At 42.7% G+C, this 26,277-nt stretch overlaps 1 protein-coding gene across 9 annotated transcripts in view; it reads left to right on the top strand.

Moving 5' to 3' along the window:
• Ryr2 (ryanodine receptor 2) overlaps window positions 1-26,277 on the top strand; it is a 557,252-nt gene that overhangs the window by 139,506 nt on the left and 391,469 nt on the right. The window lies entirely within an intron of this gene.

Raw genomic sequence — 26,277 nt, 5'->3', positions numbered from 1 at the left:
TGATACTGCCCAGTAGTTAGTTGCAAAAAATGATAACAGCAGTGTATAATTTTCCTCTTGAAATTTTTTTCTATAGATTTTCACCCTTTAGGGAAAGGGATTCAAGAAACAAAATTATTCCCACTAAACACATAGTTTGAATCAAGAGAATACAGCTAGGATTCCATGAGGGCAGGGGAGACCGCACAGAGGCAAAGCACTTGATTCTCTGTTATATATGTTAGAAGCCACATTTTCCTATTATCTGTTAAATCTTGGTTCTTTATTTTAACTCAACACTTTAATCTGTCAGGTGTCTTATGTCAGGTATTCTGTGACGGTAAGGAGAGAAGAGGAAGATTCTGACCGTTGTCTGGAGGGGTCGAGGGTCCCCATCACCCTTCACATCATGTGTGCAGTTTTAGTGGATCATCTTGAAGATGATTATTAAGCCATCTTGACAGAAGAGACAGCACTCAACAGTCCATCAGTCCAATGAATAGGCTTCCTTCTGCCTGGGTGCTGCTGTTCACGTAGCTCATGTACCCAGTGGCATTTAGAAGTTTAGAGAAACCTTTCCTTTCTGCATTTGTGGCTTTTTAATCCCAGGAAGTTGCAGGTTCTGTGCTAGACTCGCACTGCCAGAACATATAGAACACAGCTTTATGACTATCTCAAAGAAACCCAGCCTTTCACTGTACAAAAATGGACTTTCCAGTCCTTAGTGTTTGCCTGTTGCATTAGCAACTCGGAATGATGCATGCATATAATAACTGACTTGTTGAGAAGCATTCTTTGGTTCTGTTGCAAATGATAGCACATCACCAGGCTCGCCAAGGAGTTATCCGAGATTTCCACAGAATTCTCCAAGGAAGTCATGCACTTGTAAGTGTGGGGATGAAACTCAGCTCTGGGACCCAGGAAGTGGGAGTTTAGAACATCTGGGGAAACATTCACTTTACAGTTAAAACTTAGAGGGAGGGCAGCAATAGTGCCTCGAACAGTAAATGCCTGCATGCATTAAGTTTTGGGTTTTATATAAATTAAAACAAAGCACAAGACAGGTATCAGGCTAGAGGCAAATCTCCAGAACCACAATGTAGTGTAAAGGGCAGGGTTGATCGGAGATTGTGGATAAAAATATCTCCTCTACCTATCTATAGGAACCAAATAGTTTTGTTTTTTCAGTCAGCAGGGGTGTATTTTAAAGCCAGAGGTGGCTTCTGTCTGAGGTCTCTTTGTACCGGGAAAATGTTGATTACCTCTTCTTTTTCACACTGGGGATGCAACCCTGGGCCTGGTGAGTGCTAGGTGAGTTCTCTGTCACCAGCCAGGCCCCCAAACTTCTCCTGATTATCACACAGTGTCTGGGAACTGCTGCTGCTCTTCTTCTGAAGGTAAGCGGCACCTGTCACTTGCACACAGCAGAGTCACGAAGCCCTTGACCCATTCGGTAATGCCAGTGGCCTCTAACAAGCAGAGTGGGTGCAGCTTCCTTTCTGCAGTGTCTTTTTTAGACCTGGGAGTTTTCAGTTCTTGTTTACTCCCTATGTTTGATTTGGTTTTTACATAGAAAACACTATCCTACCTCACTTCTTTCCTTTTATAAAATGTGCATCTGGATGGCTTAATTTAAGGAGTCCTTTTGGAGTCAATAGAGCCAGCCAGGCAATCGAGAATCTAAGGCATTTGATTGCCAGCTTTAGCTGAACATAAATATAAAAATTTGGTTAGCTTATGACTTTATTTTTTATGATTCTGCACATTGCTTTTTAAAACAATCATTTATTATTAATCAAAAGCTATCTTTAAGACATTTTCATTTTGTTTAATACTGAAACTAGTATAAATATTTCTTTCTAACTTTCATCTGCTTCCTGTTTTAAGTTCATCAGTTGTTGCTTCATTTCCTGGTTGCATTGGGAATTCGGGGGAGTTGGGGACTGAACCTAGGACCTGATACACCCTGGGCAACACAGTAAGCCACACCCTCTTAATTTTATAGAAAAGATCTTTAGCACCATGACATGCCCCTTGTCATAAATAGTTCTTTCATATTTTTTTAATGAGAATACTTAGGAGGAAGGAAAAAATAGGAAAACTTACTTAAATGAATTAAATAGCCTGGAAGAAGAGTTCAGAGCTTTGAAAGCTATTTGTTTCTTTAAAATCCTTGTAGCCAAGTCACACTTTTCTTGTCACTTCCTTTTGATCTCAGGTTTTATATGATTTTCCCTCCCTACACTTCAGGTTTTAAATAACAGGCTTGCAGGATTACAGCGCCCACTTGGCTCAGCCATTCATTGCAGAAGTGGTCCTGTCAGGGTTGATCTTGAACAAGGCAGTTACAGTAACTCTACAGGGAAGGAAAGAAAGCTCAGGCCCACTCAGATGTCACAGTCCAGTGGGCTGCTGGTGGGTTCCAAACTCCATTGTGTTCTGCCTCCAGCTGTCACCAGCGCTATCTACCTTTCACCAGAGAAAGGTTCTGATGATTGCTTAACTTGTAGTCTTTGCAGGCCATTTACAGCACTGTGGGAGGCCACACAAAAGAGAACCATTTTTGTGGAATAAAGACCTCTCTTTGGGCAAACATTTAGGTAGCTAGACAAAGGAAGAGCTTTACTTGGTAGAGCAGAAGGGAAAGAGAGTCCCACTGAGAGGGACCTGTTGCTGGTTCCTGAAGGACCTGCTGGTATTTTAGGTGGATCTGCAGTGCTAACTGCACCACAGTCCACCGAGCTGAGCAGACCACAGATGCTGTAAGGCTTGACATGCCGCAAACGCAAGTCCTGAAGCAGAAGGGTTTATAGGCCCCTGGAAAGTTAAAATGAAGGATTGAGTCATTTGAAAAAATCCACAAGAAGACCTACAGAGTCAACTAACCTGTGCCCATGGGGGCTCACAGAGACTGAACTACCAACCAAAGAGCATGCAGGGGCTGAACTTAGGTCTCCTATACATTTGTAGCAGATGTGCAGCTTGGTCTTCATGTGGGGTCCCTAACAATTGGAGCAGGGGGTGTCTCTGACTCTGCTGTCTACCGTTGGATCCCCTTCCTGTACCTGGATTGCCTGGTGGGCCTCAGTGGGAGAGGAGGTGCTTAGTCCTGCTGGGACTGGATGTTCCAGGGTAGGATGGTACACAAGGGGGCTTCCCCTTCTCTGAGGAGAACAGGGTGTGATCAGGGAAGGGATTGGTGAGGGTGAGACTTGGAGGAGAGGACAGAGGGAGGAAGGGCTGCGGTTGGGATGTAATGGGAATAAAAAAATAAATTATGGGGAAAAAATCTGTCCAGTTCAGAGGAGGAATCAGACTTGGGGCTCTGTGCCATTCACCAACCACGATAGCATCTTTGCAGCATGAACTCTGGGAAATTAGTTTCATTTCCACCCGCACCACCAATAGTCACTCATCTAGTTAATGTATGAGTTTGCAATGCACACGGTGCACCTTCCTATTGCTGGAGAAGTAGGAATTTGTAGAATTGTTTGTAGAATTGTTTGTTTGATCTACAATCCACGTAATCTGTGACAGGGAGGAACCCTGTTTTCATGACAGAGGAAGAGGCAGACAGCATGTCACCTTGTCACCAGTGTGTCTAAACAATTCACTTTGTGTTTCTAAGGACTAAGAAAGATGGCCAGACATGAAGTGTCCTGACGGAAAATAATTCTAAAGATAAAACGATGATTGATGAATTGCATGTCTTAGATCAGATATTGAATTGCAAGAGCGGATTCAATTTTTGATGGGAAGTTTGAGAAGATTAGGGCTTTGGGGTTGCTCACAGTGGCCTTTTCTTTCTTTTTCCCCCTCCAAGTGACATCTTCCCTCACACCTGTCTGCCTGCTGTGACTGCTTCTGGTCCTCCTCAGGATCCCATCTTAACACTGCAGGTTTGCTATGCTGCAAAGGGTGCCTGTGACTTTGTCCATAATCTCTGTTGCTAGTCCATGGTGTTTGATGCAGGTGTTAGCAATTGTTAATGCTCGGGAGGCATTTCATAATTTAATATGTTCTATTTAATTTCAGCTTGATGATAACCAGGAAATGTGGATAAGGGAGCAAGTTAATTTTTTGTTTCTTTGTGTGGCTATGCATATGTGTATGTGTGTTCAAGTGTGTGCGGGTATTGTGTGTGGATGTGTGTGTTCAAGTATGCAAGTAAGTATGTGTGCAGGTTCATGTGTATGCTGGTCAGTTTGTGTGGGGACCCTGTGTGTGTGTGTCTGTGTGTGTATGTGGTGCAGTTATATTTGGTTGTTCAAGTATGAGTACATGTGTTTGCAGGTATACATGCATGTCTTCCTTGAGTGGAAAAACTGCAGGGTAACTTCAGGTTTATTCATTATTGCCCACCATCTCTGTGTGTGTGTGTGTGTTGCAGTTATGTTTGCTTGTTCAAGTATAGGTACATGTGTTTGCAGGTACACATGCATGTCTTTCCTTGAGTGGAAAAACTGCAGGGTAACTTCAGGTTTATTCATTATTGCCCACCATCTCTGTGTGTGTGTGTGTGTTGCAGTTATGTTTGCTTGTTCAAGTATAGGTACATGTGTTTGCAGGTACACATGCATGTCTTTCCTTGAGTGGAAAAACTGCAGGGAACTGGGCGTGGTGGCCACGCCTTTAATCCCAGCACTTGGGAAGCAGAGGCAGGCGAATTTCTGAGTTCGAGGCCAGCCTGGTCTACAGAGTGAGTTCCAGGACAGCCAGGGCTACACAGAGAAACTCTGTCTCTACTCCCCTCCCCCCCCAAAAGACTTCAGGTTCATTCCTTATTGTCCATTGTGTGTGTGTGTGTTTGTGTGTTGTATGACTCAATCTCTTATTCTTTGTGCAAATTGCCGATATAGCATAGCAAACTGTGCTAGTCAGCAAGCCCTGAGCTTCTGCCTCCCCAGAGCTGGGATCTCAGGAGCACATCACCAGCCTTGCCTTTCTGTGGGTGCTAGGGTTCGAGTGTGGCTCCTCATGATTGTACAGAAAGTGCTTCGCGGGTGATCCTTCTCCCCAGCCCCTTAGTAAGGTTTTATGGGTATTATTTTCATCTTACCCTTTGTACTTATTTATTCATCTAATGTCTATCATATATTTGCTACATTACAGATATAAGAGACACAAGTGCAACAAGAATAAGACAGTGGGTTTAATCTCAAGAATATAATCTGAGTAGGAGAGAGCCATGGAGAGAGTCATGCAGAACGTGCCAAGTCATGGGCCTCATAAACAAGCCCGTCTGCATAACTCAAGTCTGATGGGGTGAATTTATTTTGGACATTTGTGTTTTTAGAGAATGATAACAGCCTCTTCTTACACATGTCAACGAGTGCTGGGTTGTGAGATTAAGATCTAGAGAGAATGCACTGCAATGGGCTTCTTTGGGATGCTCATGGCACGGCTTCCCTCCTGCTGCTAGACTGTCACCTTCATCTGTCATACCATATAGTGCACAAGCCCTTACAACCAACAACCAACCTGTTCTCTCTCCCTAAGTGTGCTTCTGAGCACTTTGTGGGGGTGGGGGTCACTAGTTGACAGCCTTTTTAGGATACTTGGCACAATCAACCCATTCACACAATAGTGATATTTTTGAACCTTCACAGTGCATTTGGGACCCTGTAGAAGTCCTCATCCTAAACACACGTCATGATGTATGGATGACTAATGGCCTCGATGCGCCTGTGTTTTCCTTGATGCTTAACTTTCCTCTTTGTGCATAGGCAGTGGCTCTCAACCTTCCTAATGCTGAAGCACTTTAGTACATATAGTACCTTATATTGTGGTGACCCACACAACCATAATGTTATTTTCATTTCTGCTTCATAACTGTAATTTTGCAACTGCTATGAATAGTGATATAAATCTCTGTGTTTTCTGGTAGTCATTGGGGGTCATGACCCACAGCCCGAGGAGCATTGCTAAGATGTCTTCCATCTGCTCCTATATGCATGTAGTCATCTTCCTAACTATACCAGCCGAACTCCCAAGACCAATGACATGACATCTGTCTTAGGATGCCACTTCCACCTGGGCTCTGGATGCCAGGAGCAGATGCCTGAGTCACAGCTGCTGCCTGCGTCATGGGGTGTCTCTCTCCTTGTTAAGTGTTCTTCAATGAGATGTCATGTAAAGCAGTGGTTACTCTTATACACATCAAGAATGTGTGTCTCGGGTCTTTCATTTGGTGAACTCTGTGGTTTCAGGCAGATGGTTGTCATGAGAAATGCTTTCCCTCTAAGGCCTACTTAAATAATCATCTTCCATCCTTCCTCTGTTTTACTGTGTGTGTGTGTGTGTGTATAGATGTAGTTTAGTGTGTGTGTGCATGTGGTAAGGTGAGTGTGTGTGTGCATGCTTATGCACAGTGCATGTGTTTGCACATATTTTACCATCTATCCTTTATTTCAACAAGGTCAGTTTACATGTGGTATGACGTGTGTGTGTGTGTGTGTGTGTGTGTGTGTGTGTGTGTATGTGTGTGTATGTGTGTGTGTGCATACTCATGTGTGATGCATGTGTGTGTGCATATTTTGCTATCTGTCCATGCGGTCAGTTTTTCTATTTGAGCATCCTCTCTATACCTCTATCTGTAGCTCCTAAGAGTGCCTGAAGTATTAAAGTACTCTCCTCCCCACTCGAACATCCCTTTTCCTAACTGTGCATCCTCTCAATCTACTGCTCTGTTTGTTGAGAATACATCTGAAGCTCTGACCACATGTACTACCTTGCCTCTACCACATCCATTTCTTCTTAAATAATTTTCCTTCTAGATCTTTCCATTTCTCTTCTCAGGGCACCTAAGGAGTTCACCAAGATCACTAGGTATCAAATGCCACTGCAGTTCTTACTTTTCTTCTTAGTTGGCACCTACTTAACATCGTCTATACTTCAAAAGTTACTCTCTCTTTTTCTTCATGGGCTGTGTATTTCTTCTGGCTCTTGGCTTTCCTCTGCCCTTACAGGCTATCCTCTTTAACTGTCCTCTGTTGAATTCCCTGCACCTTCAGAACTCCCAATGTTCATAAGCTACAGACTGAGTTTTAGGCCTTTTGTCTCATTTATCCACTCCTGCCATCAGTGATCTTGATTAGTATTATGTCTTTAAATACATTCTTTACTTTGAAGAAACTTGGCAGCAGCCAATGACATTTCCCCCTGGATTCCAGATTTGTGGATCTAGGCACCTGCTTGGCCTCTCCATTGGATGAAAGCCCTCCTAAGTCACATGTAAATTGACTTTCAGCATTTCCCCAAACACAAGATGCCCTTCCCAGGTGTGACTCATCTCAGTTCTCATCTCAGTTCATGGTGCCACTGTCTATCCTAGGTGTTTGGCCATAAAACCTTGTGATCATTCTTTCTCCTCTCTGTCTACCCCCACATCAGGAAATCCAGTTGATTCTACTTTTAAATGACTTCTTCCCAACAACTATAAATGTGACACTAAGGTTAGGTACTGTCATTGATGTGGACACAGTAACAAGCTCTTTTACACACAGCATGGTGGGCCAAGTGAGGCTTTTAGAGTGGACATATGCTAAAGTCTGTTATTCTGCTGTTTGCTGCTGATGCTCATCGTGGTTGGCTATGTGCCAAAGCCCTTTCAGTGGACTACAAGGCCCTCTGGAAGGACACTGATGCATCTCTGTCCCATTTCCTTTCACTCTTCTCAGTGTCCCCAGGCCCTTCCCCTTTCTGGACACTGTTCTTATGCTTTCCAGCTGGGATGTTTTACACACTCACTCATAGCTTTGCACAGATCCTGGTTAGTGCCAGCAGAGAAGTCAGCTCTGGCTACCCTATAACATACCCCTTTGTTTTTCTTGATGTGTCTACCATGTGTTGCTTTTATTCTTGAATCTGTTTCATAACCATGTTTTCTCACTGTCAATACCTGTCCCCCACACACCAGTGTAAACTCCTTGCCTGCAAGAACTTGCTTTGTCTTGTGTTCAGTAAATGAATTTAATCCTTTCAACTATAGGAAGGACGAGGGAACAACTATTTATCATCTTTTTATATTCTGGGCACCATTTCTTGGGTGCCTTGTACAAATTATATTCATGATTAATGTAGTTCCTTAAAGCAATCCTCTACAACAGGGTTTCATTTATTTTCGTACATTAGAAGGAAGAAAGAAAGAAAGAAAGAAAAGAAAAGAAAAGAAAAGAAAAGAAAAGAAAAGAAAAGAAAAGAAAAGAAAAGAAAAGAAAAGAAAAGAAAGGAAAGGAAAGGAAAGACAGCCCTCGTGACCACACAGGGAAATAGGAGGCACTGGATTTGAACCCTGGGTGTGGCTCACTCAAGAGTAATGCCCTTTTCACTTAATGGGTGTTGCTATGAGCTGTTAACTTATAACTGAGTTAAGTCACTACAAAGGATGATTATGGAATGACTTTCTGCCTGACAGTGAGAGCGCAGAGGTAGAGAGGACAGCTCGTTGCCCGGGTCTTCCCTGATGGATCCTCACTACTGGTGGGGGACAAGGGCTGGATTTCCATCCCCCCTGATTTGGCCCCAGGAGCTTCCTTGTACCCAGCTACAAGATTTCAGTGGCATGGACTCTTTTTCCTTCCCATGTGTCAGTAAGTCTCCTAGGTTTCTGTCTGTTTGGTTTGAACCTTGTGAACTGGCGGGTACTCCTTGTGATCTCAAGGCCAAACCTTTGAAAATCCGATTCTAAAACTTATACCCTGAGTTTTCCTTGTGGTGCAAGTTACTCTTTAGCTGATGTCTGCAGTATCAGTCTACAACCAGGAAAAACAGCTGAGTAGACACTGCTGCTTGGCTGGGACTGGATTTTACTACACCATTACCCCATCTTGATTCTTAGCATGGGTAGTTTATGGTTGGGTATAAACTCCTAGCTCACTGAAGGATTTCCAGGCCAAAGAAAAGACCTCATCAGTAATGTTTACTGTTTGTAAGAAAAGATAATCAATTCGAGAGACAATGAAACTGCGGGAGTTTTAATGTCTACAACACTGGATGGTTGTTAACAATTTAATGAAATAATTAGATTTATTGTTAGCAAGAGAGTCTCATAATTTCATCAGCAACAGAAATCCATGGAATGTTGGGATGGAAAACTTCTATTTTGTTATATTTTCCCAAAGCAAATCTATGAATGCATAGACAGAGGCTGTGCCTGTGTTCAGAGTATGGATGTATAGCTGGAGGTTAGTGCAGAGCTGTGGATGCTGATAGAGTCTGTGCCTGTGAAAATGGCTGTGGATTCATAGGTAGAGGCTATGCCCATGCATAGAGCTATAGATGAATAGATAGAAATTATGGCCACAACAGAACTGCAGATGCATAGATAGATGTTATGTCCCTGCACAGAGCTATTGAAGCACAGGTAGAGGCTATGACCATGCACTGAGCTACGAATGCATAGGTAATGTTATCCCTGTGCACAGAGCTATGCTATGAATAGATAGATGTTATGTTCATGTGTACATGGCAGTGAGAAGACCAACATCAGAACATGCCCTGAAGAGAAATGCACACACCCTTATATCAATCATATTAGATCAAGCTCTTTGCTGGTTACCCTCTTACATTAGGATACTATGTGTTTGTCTAGATTACTGTTATATTACCTGCTGCATTCTGGAACTTTGTTTTTGCTTCATACAATCTAAGAGAAATATGTTCACTGAAGGTCACTGTCTTGTGCACACGAGGAAGGATGGTGTTCTCAAAAGTTAAATTGCCTTATCTTGAAAGAATGAGTTTCAGATGCATAGATTCAGATCTTTAAAAAAAAAATGCCTCTAAAATTAACCTCTCCACATCCTCTTGTAGAACAGACTCTACTTAGGCAATGAAGTCTTTTCAGTATCTTTCCTTAAAATGGAGCCTTATTAGCATTCTTCATTAAAATGAAGGCTTCTCAGAAACCTCACTCAAAATGCTGGGTTAATTAGTACACTGTAGTTTTCCTTTTGGAATTTTAACATGTATTGCATCATGTGACTGGGGGATGGGGCTTAGAGGTTTGCTGGCACTTGCTTTTTTTTGGGCTCTGTCAGTGTTTTGAGGGGAGGACAATGGTGTCCAATATTATAAAATACACAGATATCAATAGCCATACCACCCTAAACATATGATCACTCTAAAATATAAGTATAGCTAAACTAATGTGTATACTATATACATATATTCATTCTTATGTGCCGTGTATGTAGGTCCCATTTGTTCTATGTAGATACTAAATATTTCAAGGTACTATGAATAAAAAATATGTTTAATTTGTATGGAAACAGTAGTTTGTAGATTAGGCATTGCCAGAATAGACAGTAAATGCTCAACCTATTTGGGATTTCTTTTGCTATCTTAATACTTTATTTGAGGATTGGGGGATGTAGCTTAGTTGGTAGAGAGCTTGGCTAGCATTCAGAATGCCCTGGATTCAACCTTCAAACCATATAAACAGGATGGTAGCTGGTTCAGGCTGGTAATTCTAGCACTTGGAAGGTAGAGGCCAGAGAATTAGAAGTTCAAGGTCATCCTTGGACTACAATGTATTAGGCAAGCCTGGGCTACAGGTCACATCTATCTCACTGTCTTGTAGCCACATGCACCCCTCCCGTTTGTCCTACAAATGTAGAAATCTGCTCTTTCCTATCTCAAAAACTGAAGGTTATGCCTGGGCTCTCCTGGGATGGAGATATTATTGGTGGCAAAACTACTCTGCGTGTCTCTGTGTGGATGTAGATCTTTTATGCGCGAATAGAAACACGTTTTCTGCAGTCATCTCTTTGATCTACTTTGTAGGTGTGAGAGGGTCAGATAACTTTCTTAGGCTCAGCACAGTTATAAAGATGAGTGTAATAAGATGTCTTGATTAATGGGCCAATCTTCAGTGCCAAGTAAGAGATGCAGGCCACAGAGGTGGCTTTTGGATTCATGCTGCCTTTAGTTGAAAGGTAGAGATAGGTGTGTTTTCTGCTCCCCTTCTCCTCTGAGTGGGTAGGGGCTCCCTTGGGTATCCCCCTATCTTGGCACTTCAAATCTTTGTGAGGCTAGATGCTTCCTTTCCCACTGAGGCCAGACAAGACAGCCCAGCTAGCAGATCATATCCCACAGACAGGCAACAGCTTTTGGGACAGCCCCTGCCCCAGCTGTTCAGAACCCACATGAAGGCCAAGCCGCACATCTGCTATGTATGAGCCGGGAGACCTAGGTCGAGCCCGTGTATGCTCTTTGGTTGGTGGTTCAGACTCTGAGAGCCCCAAGTGTCCAGGTTAGTTGACTCTGTTAGTCTTCCTAGTCTATTATAGTAGAATACTATTGAAAACTTACTGCTTTCAATAAAGATCATCTGTGAGGTACTTTCAGCTAATGGACATATATTATCTAACCTATTTGATCTGTGTGTGTGTGTGTGTGTGTGTGTGTGTGTGTGTATGCGTGCCTGTGTGTGCATGCTCACATCTTGTGTGTGTTTATGTGTGTGTATGTACATGTGTATGTGTGTTTGCATGTGAGAGTGTTTGAGTGCATGTGCATATATGAGCATGTGTGTATGGAGGCCTGAGGTTAATGTGGGTGTGTCTTCCTCTATTGCTCTCCATTTTATATATTGAGGCAGGGTCTCTTGTGGAACCAGGGGTTTGCTCTCTTGGCTAGTCTTTTTAGCTAGTTTGCTTCCAAAGATCCCTGTCTCAGTCTCGGCATGGCACTACAGGTGCGTTGTTATCCCCAGTCAGCTTTTGCTTGGGTTCTGGGGATCTGACTCTCATCTATTCTTGCACAGTGAATGAATTACTCACTAAGCTGTCTCCCTGCCCCCCTTTATCTTTTACTCACCCTAATTTCCATGTTGCCACAGCTGTTAAACTATTTCAGAAATGTAAGCGAGTTTCTAGAATTTATAAGAAGAAATGAATTTCCTCTGGCTCAAGGTTTCTGAGACCCTTTCTTCTGTTTTGCTGTCTGTCAGGATGTATAGTTTGTTATGTTTCAGATGGCTTCATGATCATATTGGCAATTTTTTTGTCATATAGTTTGGAGTATTTGATAAGATACGTCTAGTTCATTGCCAGACAGCTGCACACTGCCATACAGCTGCACAGTGCCAGACAGCTGCACAGTGCTAGACAGCTGTAAAGTGCCAGACAGTTGCACAGTGCCAGACAGCTGCACAGTGCCAGACAACTGCACACTGCCATAGAGCTGTACAGTGCCAGACAGCTGCACAGTGCCAGACAGCTGCACAGTGCCAGACAGCTGCACAGTGCCATAGAGCTGTACAGTGCCAGACAGCTGCACACTGCCAGACAGTTGCACAGTGCCATACAGCTGCACACTGCCATAGAGCTGTACAGTGCCAGATAGCTTCACACTGCCAGACAGTTGCACAGTGCCATACAGCTGCACACTGCCATAGAGCTGTACAGTGCCAGACAGATACACATGCATCCTATTTCTCAGTCCCACAGGTTTGTTCTTTTGCACTTCAGGACCCTTTCTCCCCATTTGCTATCATGTTCTGTAGATCTCTGTCCCCTGTTCCTTATGTTCCTGGGGTCTTACCACACAGTACTCTCAGTTCTTTGCCACTGTTGTCTTCTCAGTTCCTTTACCACAAAGGTCATTCCCTGTGATGACCCCTGGAGCAGGGTGTGAAAGGATGCTCAAATGGAGGAGGTGATGGCTCCTGCAGAGCCTGGCCTGTAGAGAAGCTGACCTGTGCTGCAGCTGGAAGACAGGTTTGCAGGGCCTAGCAGTTTGTTATCTATTTTCCTGTTGCTGTGATGAACACGTGACCAAAAGCGACTTACAGAAGGAAGGGTTTCTTTTGACTTAAAGTTCTAGAGGGGTCGAGACCATAAAGGGTGAGAAAGCACAGCATGGTGCAGCAGCAATAGGATGTCTGCTCACATTTCTTCCACAAACAAGAAGCAGACAGAGAGAAAACAGGAAGTGAGGCCAGGCTACAAACCCACCCCTAGTGACATATTTCTTCCAGCAAAAAAAAAAAAACAAAAAAAACAAAAACCTCTTAAAGACTTTATAATATCTCCCAACATGAGCCTGTAGGGGGCGTTTCACATTCAAACTACTAGGAGGAAATTCTAAAGAGAAGTCCTAAGTGTCTAGTATTGATTATTGCTTAATTGATAGCGTCACTTGTTGAGATACGGAAAATGGGCGAATGGTAATACTTTGAGGAACAGCAGAAAGATCTATGTATTGGGCATATTAAATTCCAAAGAAAATACAGATCCCTACCAGGTGAGGTGGCGCATGTCTGCCATCCCAGCACTCAGAGGTGGAGGCAGGGGGAGCAAGAGTTCAAGGCAAGCCTGAGCCTATACAGCAAATTTGAGGCTAGCTTGGGTTCTGTGTGATTCTTCAAAAGACCTAAAATGATACAATTTGTAGGTGCTGATAAGATGGTATATCGGAGCTTTCTTTCCTATCTCTGTGTTCCTCTGATGTTCATAAAAAAGCACACAACCCTTTTCTGTTGACGTCTCAGCCTTTAGGTTTGCTAAGTCTTTGATGGCAGGAAGCCGGGCCCTTCTCCTCTCTGGAGATTGCTGATGGCTCATGAGGAAACCATCAAGGTTTCAATGAGGTAGCTGGTAGAAAGTGCCTGCCTGGACATTATTGGTACAGTAAATTTTCTCAGTCCTGATGAATGCCCTAATTTAGGAAGAAAATGTAAAGTTCCTTCCTGCTAAAAGTATGTGCTTCAAAGACAGAGTAGAAAAGCCCTGTTAGCATGTTATGTATATTCAGACACAGTTCTGTCTTTGGATTTCTGGCTGGCTGCTGGCCATCTCTGGCTGGTGGAAAGAAAGTAAGAGGTCTGGCGTCTCCATCGAGCTTGGACATTGGATGTTCTTGTCTACCTTCCCCTCGGCTGACATTACCCAGGTCCAGGGTGACTGTAGGCCTTTTAGCCTGTAATCCTTTATGTGCCATCTTGTATATAAACTTTTAGACGTGAGCCACCAGTATAGAGCAGGAGATTACTTCTGGCAGCTTGTTTTCTGTGAGATCAAAAGCATTGTGGTTAACTTGCCATGCTCTACTGTTGTCTAGGAAGAGAGAACTTCAATGGAAGAATTGCCTCAACCCCTTTGTTTTGTGGGCGTGTCTGTGCACCATTGTCTTGAGCATTGTAGAATGGCCAGGCCCACTATGGGCAGAACTGTCCCTAGGCAGGTGGTCTTGAACTGTATAAGAAAGTTAGTTGAACACAAGTGACTGAATGAGTCAGCAAGCAGCTTTCCTTCAGGTTTCTATTCTAGGGTAGGCCTGGAGTTCCTACCCTGCCTTTCCTGGAAGATGGATCATGACTGGATTGTATAAGCCAAATAAAGTCTTTCTTCCCCAATTTGCTTGGACAGAGTGTTTTATCCCAGCAACAGAATGAAACCAGAATACCTCGAGTCAGACCACATCATACCCAGAAAGGAAAGCGAGTAACCCCATTGTCCCCTCTATAGAAAAGAAAGCCAAACGTGGATGTCAGTGTAAAGTATCAAAGGCACACTGAATTACTCCCCTTGAAATTGCACAGGGGAGGATCTCTCTCCTCATTTGTCTTTCTCTCAGAACCATAAAATGTGAACACTGGAAGGAAGAGACATTGGAGGTCCTTGCGCTCATCTGCTGGTGGAGAACTGAAACTAGACAGTCATACCCGTAGTCTAAACAGGGTGATAGCACTCACTGACAATAAAAAGGACTGAAGAAGGCCAGATACAGTGACACACCCATCTTAGCACTTGGTAGGTGGAGGCAGAGGATCAAGGTCATCTGGATACTCAGGCTACACAAGAACCCGTCTAGAAACAAACACCCACAAGAGCATGAGAAGCCCAGATTTCCCGTAAGGTTTCTGCAGTGTCGCTCACCTGTGAATACTGGTCACTGTCACAGGTACACACGCCATCAGGGGTCAAGTCACTTCTCGTCAGAGGCAGCTCCCTGCAGATCTGTTTTTCAGATCACAGCAGAGTGTGGTGGGGTCCCTGTTGGTTAGTACGCAGAAAACATGCAAAAATCAGCCAGAGGGAACTGGCCAACATGGATGAAGGGAATCCAGGGAGTGGGGTACAACTAGAAGAAAAAAAATTCTAGTGGGGCAAAAATGTTAAAGGAAGGAAAGTGGGCTGGGGACCCTGACTACTCTGGAAAGATTCCTCACACCGCCAGAGGAACAGTGCAGATTGCTTTCTTATAAATGAGGACAACCAGTGTCCAGGAAGGCAGAGAGGTATGTCGCCATCTTGAAAGCACACAGAAAATTCTGGAAGCAGATTCCAACAGAGAAGGAGATTGTCTTCTCGCCACGGTCTGCAGTTGATGCTTGTAGCTCATGGGAAGTTCAGTGGTGGGCGGGCGAGCTCCACACAACTGTTCTTGACCAGTGTTTTACAAGGAAACGAAATTCCCCAACTCTCAATATTTCTAGTGATTTAAATGACAGTGTACTAAATCAATTCTATCCCCATTGTTTCAACCTTCAGTACATTTATAAATCTTATAGTAAGAGCTTTTTTAATCTTTGGCCAAAAATTTTAAGCATCACAGAACAATTGTAAGCAATAATAATTTTCTCAAGAAGTGTCAGAAATAAAAAAAAACTTGACTAACACATAAACTGAGGACTATAAGTTCAACAAAATCCCAACCATAAACCACCACCCCGCAACACACACACACACTTTTCTTTCTTACAGTTCTTTGCACTCTTGTGTTATCTGCTTCTCTCTTTGTTGAGGTGGGTGAAGTTAACATTTAGTGTGGCCACGTGCCAGAACAGCCTAATGCAATGAGAAAAAGAAGTGAGAAGAAGTGTCAGGCAGGTATGGAGGAGCTGAAGGCAGAACCGGCATCCAGGCAGTATCTATGCAGACTCTGGTCTCTTTGTTCCTCCTCTGCTACTGACCTGGCTGGAGCCCTGTGTCCGTGGATGGTGATGACCCTCATTTAGGCTATCTGTGCTCTTCATTGACGACACAGACTGACCTAGTGATACATGGCTTCTTACAATGCACATAGAGTCTGTGCTGACCTCAAGGCTTTTCATGTTCTGGCTACGTTGCTGGCTCCCTTATGGAGTAACATACCATTCCCCACTGGTTCAGTCCACTCTAGCCAAAAGGTTCTTCACTCCTGTCTCCTTCTTCCCCCTCCCTTTCCCCTTCCTTTCTTTCCCTTCTTCTCCTTTTCTCCCCCCTCCTTTCTCTCCATTTCTCTCCCCATTGCCTCCCTCTCTACTCCTCTATACATCTTGTACTTTTTTCTTTGTGCTAGGGCTTAAATTAGGGGTCTTAAGCATGCTAGGTCTGTAGTGTACCCCTGAGCTATGCCCTAAGTCAGTGCTTTTCTGGGTGTTGCCAAGACCCCTTTGTCTGGCTTGAATACCTCTTCCCTTCCCCTCCCCCCCCAGAGCTTCACAGTCTTCAGGGCCATTGTCCTTTCTTCCAGGTCTTTGCTCAGAAGTCACCCCCATCGAGTCCCTGACAGTCCCTCCCAGCTCCGTAGCACTTCCTGTCCCCCTTAGATTGTTCTTTTTTTTCCTTATAGAACTTTTCATCTTCTAACATGATTTGACGTTTATTGTGTTTCTGTTATTGGATCTCTTCCCTTGCCAGCACGTAAGCCTAATGAGTTTGGGGATCTTTGGTGTACCAGGCAATTTATCTCAAGCACTTAGAACAGTTCTTAGCATATATTTATGTCCCAACCAAGTATCTGTTAAATGATGAATGAACATTTGAAAGAGGCTGTTGATATTGTCGTTTGAGAATTCTTTTCTGTTTGTTGTTTCAGTAGACTTGGCATCCTTTGTTAAAGAAACCATGTCCTGTTAACTTGTCATATGTTTGCATGCAATAGAGGATTCTAGCTCTCCTTTCTCCCCATAAAAATCACACCTTTATTTTAGCAAGTTAAAAGTTAATTAATTAAACGTATCTATTTATTTGCTTATTTTATTTATTGATGATGGAATGCAGGGTGGAGGTAGGGTGGGAAAGGGTGGACAGTAGTTCAGAGAACATCTTCTGGAATCTCTTGCCTTCTTCCACAAATGGGTTCCAGAGATTGAACTCAGGTTATGTGTCAGTCTTGGTGGCAAGCAGTATTACTAAGCCATCTTGCTGGTGCTATTCTGATAAGTTTTAAAGTCCCAGGGTGTGCGGGGGAGAATTGAACAGAGGGGATCCAACTCTGTGTGTGTGTGTGGGGGGGGTGTTGAGCCATAAATAAATGTTGTGGCTTAAAGTTAACTATGACGTGATTATATTTCATCTTTCCCTCCTTATTTTATGTGTATGAGTATTTTGCCTGCCTGTATGTCTGTGCACCATTTGAGTTCCTGGTGCCTATGAAGGCCAGAAGAGGGCATCAGAGCCCCTGAGGCTGTATTTTACAGATGGTTGTGAACCACCATATTGTTGCTGGGAATTGAAGTTAGGTCCTTTGAAAGAAGAGCCAGAAAAAGACACATTTTTTAATATTAATTTAAAAGCATTCTATAATTGACTCACGTAGAGTGTATATGAAAGGTAATTGTAATCAAAGTTTTATTGTGTTTATGTGGAAATAGGAGAATTAGAAACTACATGGGATTTTCAAGTGATTGGTTGAGTTTATGTTGGTGCTGTGGATGTATATATTGCAGCAATATTTGCTGCATCTTTAATATATATATATAGGCACCAAAATTTTCCTCTGGTGCTGTACCTGGTTTCTATTTATTTCCTGGACAGATAGCTACAAGATAAGACACATAGTGTGAGCACACATGCATGTGTGGACTCATTCTTGTCATCTCCAGGTCATGCTCTCTGTCTCTGTCTGTCTCTCTTTCCATGTGTCTGTATATGTGTGAGGTTGTATGCGTACATGTGTACATGCATGTGGAGACCAGAGGTTGACATTGGGACATTTGTCTATGTCTACTTTATTTTTGAGACAGGGTGTCTCATATAACCCGGAGCTCACTGATTTGGCTGGACTGGCTGACCATGAAGCTCCAGGGACTCCTCTATGTGCAGCCCTCTCAACCAACACCCCAGTGCTAGGAAACCAATGCATCTGAGCCTAGTGTTTGATTAGGGTTATGGGGATTTGAATTTGGGTCTTCATGCTTTCATAGCAAGTACTTACTAACTGAGCCATCTCCTTAGCCATAAGGTAAGGTTTTTAGTTAACTGACCCTGGAAAGATCCTCATGAAGTAATGCAGAGACAAGACTTCTAACCAAAAGCCTAAGCCTGGATTAAACCAAGACAAAACTTATGTAAAGCACTGGACATGAAGAATATCTTTGAGTCTTGCAGCATTATCAAGGATATCTATTGAGCTTTCAAGATTATGCTGTAGGGGGCTGGAGAGATGGCTGAGTAGCTTAGAGCACTTGCACCTCAGGCAGAGGTTCTTGGGTTCAGTTCCCAGCATCCACATGGTGGCTCACAACCATTTTAACTTCAGTTATGGTTGATCTGACTGCCTCTTCCCAGCCTTTGTGGGTACTAAAAACTCACATAATATGCATACATACACACAGACAAAAACAAGTATACACATACAATAATATAAACCTTTATTAAAGCGTACACCTCGCTGGTTAGAGAGATGGCTCAGAGGTTAAGACCTTTTGCTGCTCTTTCAGAGGACCTGAGTTCCGTTCCAAACACCCATATTAGGCAGCTCACAATTACCCATAGTTCTCCCTCCGTCAGATCTGTCCCCTCCTCTGGCACCCCCTGGGCACTGTATTAATGTATACATATGTACCCTCCAGTAAAAAGAAATATTTGTAATTTAAAAGTATTCTATAATTGACTCATGTAGAGTATATATGAAAGGTAATTGCAATCAATGTTTTATTGTATTTATGTAGAAATAGGAAAGTTAGGGACTACATGGAATTTTCAAGTGATTGGTTGAGTTTATGTTGGTGCTGTGGATGTATGTGTTACAGTAAGAGTTGCTGCATCTTTAACATACAGGTACTGAAATTTTCCTCTGGTGTTGGCCTGTTTCCTGGCCTCACCTAAATCAGTGGTTCTCAAACTTCCTAATGCTGCAACCACTGAGTACAGTTCCTCATGTGGTAGTGACTCTCAACCATACAATTATTTTGTTGCTACTTGATAGCTGTCATTTTGTCCGTGTTATGAAAATAAATATTTGATATGTAAGGTATGTGATACTCAACCCCACAGGGATTGAGACCCACAGGTTGAGAATCACTGCTCTAACTCATGAAATCACTTACTGGGGTCATTGACTACTCCGTTCTCACCTTGACCACATTAGTAGGTGATTCCATTTGCGGGCAAAACAGCACATATTTGTGAACAAGCAGAGATGGTCTAGGGCCCACAGTCACTTGTCTAGGACATATTATATTCACTGAGCATGGAATTAGACCTAGAGATAGACCCAAAAGCAGGTCAGGCCTTGTTCTTGTTCTCATATAGCTGTTCCTACCATGGCACACATGCTGACAGGCAGTATGTGGCCCGAGTAGCTGGAAACAGCTGATTCTTATCCACAAGATGCTTATCATTGTCATGGGTTATGAATTCTGCTTCTGATTATTCAACAGCAGCAGGGAGATGAATATGAAAGTATGAGGAAAGATGAATAAAATATTTAGACTTATGTATGAATTCTTCACAAGTTTTACCATGCTAGAAGTCCCTATAAAGGATAACTTGAAGTAGGATTCTGCGGTCAGGGGCTACTGTGCAGGGCTAGCATACTGTAGAAGCCAAGTGGTTTTCTCTCTGTGTGCCCCATGCATGCGAGAGCCACATCCAATGTAGATTTGGTCAAAATTGCTAAATCCTGCTGAGCATGGTGGTTCACACCTGTAATTCCAGAATTTAGGGACACAGAGAGGATGTGAATTTGAGGGTAACCTGGGCTACATGGTAAGGCCTCTAGAGCTCACCCTCCCATCTCTCCTCTCGTTCCTCGTCATCACCTCTCCTGTGCATCTGATTCTAGAGTCTCTGGTTCCAAAATGATCCCTTCACTCTCTGGCAACTTGTATTTCTTGTCTTTAGGACACTTAGCATTTCCTGACCCTTCAAAGGTCTCCTCATATCTCATGATTCAGGGATCATCATCCAGTGTGTGTTCTCCCCCAGTGTGAGGTCCCTAGGCACTCCTCAGTGTCAGTCTTACCATTTTTCTTTGTTAGGCTGTGTTTGTGGTAAAGCAGGATCCCTTCAGCACTAGGAGAGACTGCATGCTGAGCTTGGCTCTTGGATTGCAGTCTCTTCTGTGAGCTGAGTGAAAGGGTGTAACTCACCCATTAGACATTGCTGGCTTTTTTTTTTCCCCTTTGGCGTTCTTATGAATGCATTCATGGATTCATGTTCACTGGCTCCCTCTTCATTCCTGACACTATGGTTTGGGAGCTATATTTCTAAACAAAAACAGTTGCAATTTAATAACTGGATATTGATAGCTACAGAAACAAGTGTGTAACAACCAAAGAAGTTAATGGGAATAATACAGTGACTTGGGGCATAAAACACCAAGAATGAACCACCTGGTGGCTGGGGAGGCTTGTGACTGTTACCAGTGCCTGAACTGAAGTTTGAAAGATGGACAGATGTTAGCTGGAAGAGGGACAAACTATTGAAAAGACCTCTGGGAGCATCAGCAGACTGGAAGTTGGTAGTAGGTGGTTCCCTGGCTCCAAACTGTTAGACATAAGGTCTTAAAAGCTAATGGATATTTGGGCCTTTATTTTTATAGAACTGGAGAACCATTCAAGGTTATTCTTTAATGCCAGTCTTATTCAGTGTTTCTCCCCTCCTTCCTTTCTGTTTTCTTCCTTCCTTCCTTCCTACCTTCCTTCCTTCCTTTCTTCCTCCCTCCCTCCCTCCCTCCCTCCCTCCCTCCCTTCCTCACTTCCTTCTTTCCTCTGTTTCTCTCTGTCCCTGTCTCTGTCTCTTTCTCTCTCTGTATGTTTTTGTTCTTTGGAGACTGGGTTTCATGTAATTCAGGCTGGTCTTGGGGATGTCTTTGAACCCTTGATCTTCCTGCCTCTACTTCCCAAATCCTAAGAAGTGTGCCAGTTTATGTGGTACTGGAGATCAAATCTTCCTACTAGGCAAGTACTCTACAAAGACATGTGAATTGAACTTTCTGGGTATTTAAGCAGCTAGAACCATTTTGCATTCCTAAAGAACTGAACATGTGTCATTCCTTGGAGAGTGGGTTTTCTTCTTAACTCCTTTGATCATGATCATAATAGGAATGAGACATGACTAGTCAATGGATACATTTGTCACAATGAATCACTTAGAAAAAGTGATCTTGAAAAATATTTTTTTCTGGGGAGAGAGGGGTGTAATAATTTGAAATTTCTATTTTCTTATGTTTAAAATTGTATCAAAGCATTCTATGACAATGTTATTTAGGTATTTTTCCTTTTTTTTTTTTTTTTTTTTTTTTTTTTTTTTTTATTTTTTTTTTGTCTAAGGATGCTCTTCTCTCATTTTTTTTGGTTTTTCCAGACAGAGTTTCTCTGTATAGCCGTGGCTGTTCTGGAACTCACTTTGTAGACCAGGCTGGCCTCAAACTCAGAAATCTCCCTGCCTCTGCCTCCCAAATGCTGGGATTAAAGGTATGTGCCACTACCACCCAGATAGTAAATTTTTCTTAAACAAACAAGAAAGCAAGCAAAAAAACTTCTACCAATGGAGCTAAATTCCAAGCCAAATTGGCCTCAAACTCATGAGTCTCCCCCTTCTACCTGAAATCGCAGACTTCGTTCCACTACACCCAGCTTCATGACACTTTTCTAAATTATTGAAAGTGTTTTTATTGTTCTATTCAGCATTTGCCTAAAGTAAATCTATTGTTTGAAGCTTGTTTTACAAAATAGAGAATGATAGATTCAAGCCTTTCTAGAAGCAGCAAGAGAATTTGACATTGCTAGTCATTTGTGCTTCATTGACAGCTAGTTTTTTAAATAAAAAGAAATAATGAAGTAAGAACTACATTGAACCAATCCACTTTGTAGTGATTTGGTTATGGAATATGATCTATTGTGAAGTGAGCATGAGGGTGTTGCTCTAGCAAGGCATTAGGGCAGATGTCCCATGATTTGCAGCCAGGGAACCATTTCCAACCAATGGCCTATCTTGTGATGCTCCCATAGGTCTCCTCAATATGCTGCCCTCTTTGTCTGCCCTCCAAATAGCATCTGCTCATCTTTCAATTTAAATTTAGCCATTAGGTTAAAAAAAAAAAGGTGGAAGGAGCTTAGCTAAATAGAAGGTTGCCAGTAGGCATCAGGGGATGTGATGGGGGTCAATATTACTTCAGTATATTGTATAAAAGTATGAAATTATCAAATATAAAAACTAATGTTCAAGGTGCTTTCAGCTTCATGTGCTAAGATAGGAGGCATGATGGCTGTCACTTGAAAGATGCACATGATCAGGTTCGGAAGTAAGAACTGTGAATTCAAGGTTTAGCTTCAGGAGACAAGTCTCAAAGGCTAGCTTTGAAGAGGCCTCGTGACCCACTCAGACACTCTCCCCTTGTGTCTCTGTTGTGTCAGCATCCTGGATCTCATCCGTGTTAGGCAATGGTGATCTTCAGCATTGGGGATAAGAAACTAGGTTTTAATATACATGAATATTCAAATTAGATCATCATACCCACATCATACACATGCTAAGCAAATCCAAAGTTGAAGCCGTGGGTTGCAACCATCAGAAAACCACAGATCTTCCCTACAAAGCCTGCAGGCTCTTCTACCTCAGGAGAAAGCGTCTGTAGGGGGATGAGTGATGGGCTAATAAAAGGGAGCTGGCAGGTGGCTTGTGTTCTGCTGTTTGGTCCGTCAAGTGTTTGGCATATATTACTTTCTGTCAAAAATGGGAACCTGTCACTTTCAAGGCTGTAATATAGAGATTGTTCTCATGGGTACTAGAGAAAGCTTTGTTGGGTCTATCAGGTTAGGCTCTGTCATTTCAAGCCAAATCATGACTGGCAGACCTGGCTATAGCCTGTCTCCTTGGTAGTGTAGTTGAGCTTCTTTGAGCATTAGTGTTACATGGTTTCTGGGTTACTCTATCACCCAAGTTTAAGGAGTGACACAGAGGGGAATTGTGCATAGAAGCCAGTTACATAAGTTCAATGGTGTTCCTGAGTGGGAACTGTTCGTCTTCATTTGTTTGCTTACATCCTTAGTGTTCATACCATATTGGTGGACATTCCAGATGATTTCTACATTTTTTTTTTCTAGTATACCGGCCTTAACTTGCTATATAGCCTATTGCATCTCCCCAGGGCTGAGATTACAATTGTGTGCCACCACATACAGGGATGGATACATGGCTTGGAGCATGCCTGGCAAGTTTTCTACCAACTGACCTATACATCTCCAAACTATAGACTTATTTTAATATTCTATTGCTTATCGCTGGCCTCTTTAATGCTTAGAGAAGGCTACCCATGTCTCCTAAGATCCATAGCCTTTCTGAGACCCATTCAAGATCCTGGGTAATCAAAGAATGTGGCTTTTAACATTGGCAATTGTTAGAAGTACGAACTTAGTGCCACCCAAGGCCTATGTTAGCATGATCCTCTGGTGGCAGCATGTGTTGTTGAAGAAACAACTCTGCTGGTAATAAGCATGGTGAAAACAACCAGTTCACTGTAGCAACCACGTGGAGATGGCTTTCAGATCAGATATGTTAGATTTAATAACCCAGTTCCTGGAAACATATGTAGTTAGGGAAAAATTCCTTTGTGCCTCCTTTTCTCCCTCCTATGTATACATGTGACTAGTCTTTATATTGCGTGGGAATAGTGAGGGGCAGGCACACCCCATGTCTTCAGAAACCGAGTGTCTTCTCTATTTTTCACAGTCACCTAGTTCGGCTGCTGTCCCCTGTGTCCCCTGTGCTGTGCTCTGCTTTCTCCCATCTACTCTTGGTCCTTACTGTCTTCCCTCTGTTCACTTCTGTGTCTTTAATTCATGCATTCAAATAACCATTCACTAAATAACATCCGGGCAGTCTCCAGCTTTCCCCAGAGGTTCTTTTACCTGTTTACATATTAGAGCTGGGTCCATGGGACATGTAAGACAAACGAGTCAGAGACCTCTGGGATCTCCTAGGCCTGCGAGCCTGTCGGCACCATCTCCAGATTTCTCATTATACTGCATGTTTGGAAACCACCATATAGCTTTGATCTTGTAGTAGATTATGTAAAGCATTTCATGATCTTTTATTTTGCTACCCAGCACATGAATTTTACATTTGCTCTTACTTATAGGGAAATCAGTCTATTTCCGTCCCCCAGCAAATGGCTTTTCAAGTAAAATAAATGTTCACTCATATTAATGAGTACCCGGAGGTGATCTCAGAGGGTGGATGATAACAACTGGCCTTGGCCTGTGGTGGGTGCTATCTGCTAGCTGTTCACACTGCTGCTACCCCCTAGAAAATAATGGCAAACACCAAACACCAGAGAGGTTTTAAATGCAAAGAAGAATTGTGCTTTTCCAGCTGAACACAGCATTTGCTTTGAGTTAACCATTGCAGCTTCTTTTCTATTTCTTGAGACGTATCCCACTTTTTTTTTTTTTTTTTATCTTGTCTCTTCCATTCTACAGTGGGATGTAGGACAAGTGAAGTCCTCCAAGCTGTGCTTCAGGGACACCTCTCAGTCATGTGACATCTTGCAGAAGGGATCAACGGATGCTTACAGTCTATTCTCTGTTATGTGTCCTTCTGTGACTTTGCAGTTGATGTGTCCAAATGCAAGTGATGGGACCGAGATGAGTCAATAGAGTGCTCCCTGTAAAAGGTTGAAGACCATCTTTGATATCTCAAAACCCATGTTAAAACAAAGCAAAGCAAAGCAAAGCAAAGCAAAGCAAAGCAAAGCAAAGCAAAGCAAAGCAAAGCAAAGCAAAGCAAAACAATACAAAACAAAACAAAACAAAACAAAACAAAACAAAACAAAACAAAACAACCATGTACAGCAGCAAATGCCAGTACTCCCAGCACTGCGGAATTAGACACAGGAGGATACATGGGATACACTGCTCTGCCTTCAGAGTCAGAGGAGTGCCTGCCTCTCAGTGAGAGATCCTGTCTAAAAACTAAAGTGAGGATGGATTAAGGAAGACACCTTTTTTAGATTAGATCTCAGGCCTCCACACATGTGTGCATGCAAATGCATGCACACACACTCACATGCACTTACACATACACACCCTACAAGTATTTGTACTTTTTAGACATTTGTGTTAGTAATAGAACCTATTGAATGATGATATTTCGTTACAAACAACCCTCCCTCCTCTTACTCAGTGCCTGTTCAGTCCCTCAGTTGTTGTGGTGACACTTTGTCATACATCATCATTTCAGAGACTGAAGGCCTTGCCTAAGATCACATGACTGCTAGTATATGGCTGAGCCAGGATGGAAGATTCTGCTCATTCTTTTTAGCAGGGTATAGTGAGCTCATTGATCGTGCTGTGTAGCTCAGGCTGTAATAAGTCACAGTCTCTGTGTCAGGTCATCCTGTGGATCGCCTTTCCCCATGTGCACATCTGTCTGTAATCCTGCTTTAGTAATTGGTTTAAATCCCTTGTTGTGTATCCAGGTATTGAACTAACCATGGTCTTTCTGTGTTCTTAAGCATCCCAGAATCTTCTCAGATAGGATCAAATTGCCACAGTGTGGTAGAATTATAATGACTTACCATGAGTTATTGGCACGTTTCCTTATGGTAGTTTTGACTGACATGCATGCCATCTTGTAGGACCTGTCTCATTCTGGAGGATGTTTGATGTTTCTTGGCCATGCTGGTGATAGAAGCAGTGTGTGAGAGTGTGAACTAGAAAAATCCCACCTTTCACTCATCCACAAAGTAGCCTTTGGATGACAGTGAGAACACTGATGGCCTTGAATGGCTTTGGCTCTTCCCTTTCCCCAGAATCCAGCTTCTTTCTTGCAAATAAAAAGCATCCAAGGAACAGACACTGTATAGCTCTTTTTGGTGGCAGTTTTTACTTATGGCTCATGTTCTAGTTTTCTTTCTACTCCTGTGATTAAAAACAAACAAACAAACAAATAAAAACACACTGACCAAAAAGCAGTGTAGGGAAAGGAAGACGTTATAAGTCTTTCGCCTCAGGTTTTAGCCCATCTTTTAGGGGAGGTCAAGGCAGGAACCCAAGCAGTTTGACTTATCACATCTAAAGTCAAGCAAAGAAAGAATAAACACATCCTTCCATGACGGTTTTCTTTAGATAATTTTGTCCCT

Source organism: Mus pahari, chromosome 16 (assembly GCF_900095145.1).
Source record: "Mus pahari chromosome 16, PAHARI_EIJ_v1.1, whole genome shotgun sequence".
NCBI lineage: Eukaryota > Metazoa > Chordata > Mammalia > Rodentia > Muridae > Mus > Mus pahari.
This window is presented reverse-complemented; position numbering and strand designations above follow the sequence as displayed.